At 49.2% G+C, this 738-nt stretch overlaps 1 non-coding gene across 1 annotated transcript; it reads right to left on the bottom strand.

Annotated features, from left to right (window-relative positions):
* Nucleotides 1-302: 302 nt before the first annotated feature.
* Nucleotides 303-440, bottom strand: LOC114815868. The gene has a single exon (XR_003763670.1). It is a non-coding gene; the product is annotated as a small nucleolar RNA SNORA7 (small nucleolar RNA).
* Nucleotides 441-738: the final 298 nt, after the last annotated feature.

Here is a 738-nt window from a genome sequence, read left to right as displayed (position 1 = left end):
CTGGGAGAGATTCATTTAACAATAATAGTATTTGTTAAGCATTTACTATGTGCCAGGCACTATACTAGGCACTGGGGTCTTGTCTTATGCCTTCGAGTCATTTCCGACTCATAGTGACACCGTGGACATATCTCTCCCAGACGTCGCGCTCTCTATCTGTAATTGTTCTGGTAGTGGTTCCGTAGAGTTTTCTTGGTAAAAATCTGGAAGTGGTTTACCATTGCCGCCTTCTGCTCAGTAAACTCGAGTCTCTGCCCTCAACTCTCTCCCATTCCGCTGCTGCCCAGCACAGGTGAGTTTTGACTTGCAGCAGATTGCCTTCCACTCGCTAGCCACTGGCCAAGCTAGGAATGGAATGGGTAGGTCTCTGCTTGACTCTCCTTCCCGTAGCCGAGACTGGTAGAGGACTGGAAACTCTCCAGGAGCGACCCCGAGATGGAGGCTCTGGGGTAGATACAAGATAATTGGGTTGGACACAGCCCCCTGTCTCACATAGAGTTCCCAGTCTTAACCCCCATTTCACAGAGGAGGTAACTGAGGCAGAGAGAAGTGAAGTGACTTGCCCAAGGTCACACAGCAGACAAGTGGCAAAGCCAAGATTAGAACCCAGGTCCTTCTGACTCCTGGGCTCATGCACTATCCTCTAGCCACGCTGATTCTTTTACATGATTTGTCAGTTACTCAGAATAGTCCCTCAGTTGATGACCACCGTTCATGTCCTGTCAATTGGGTAACATC

The sequence above is a fragment of the Ornithorhynchus anatinus genome, chromosome 12 (assembly GCF_004115215.2).
Source record: "Ornithorhynchus anatinus isolate Pmale09 chromosome 12, mOrnAna1.pri.v4, whole genome shotgun sequence".
Classification (NCBI taxonomy): Eukaryota; Metazoa; Chordata; class Mammalia; order Monotremata; family Ornithorhynchidae; genus Ornithorhynchus; species Ornithorhynchus anatinus.
Note: the sequence above shows the minus strand (reverse complement) of the source record. Positions and strands in the feature narration are given on the sequence as shown.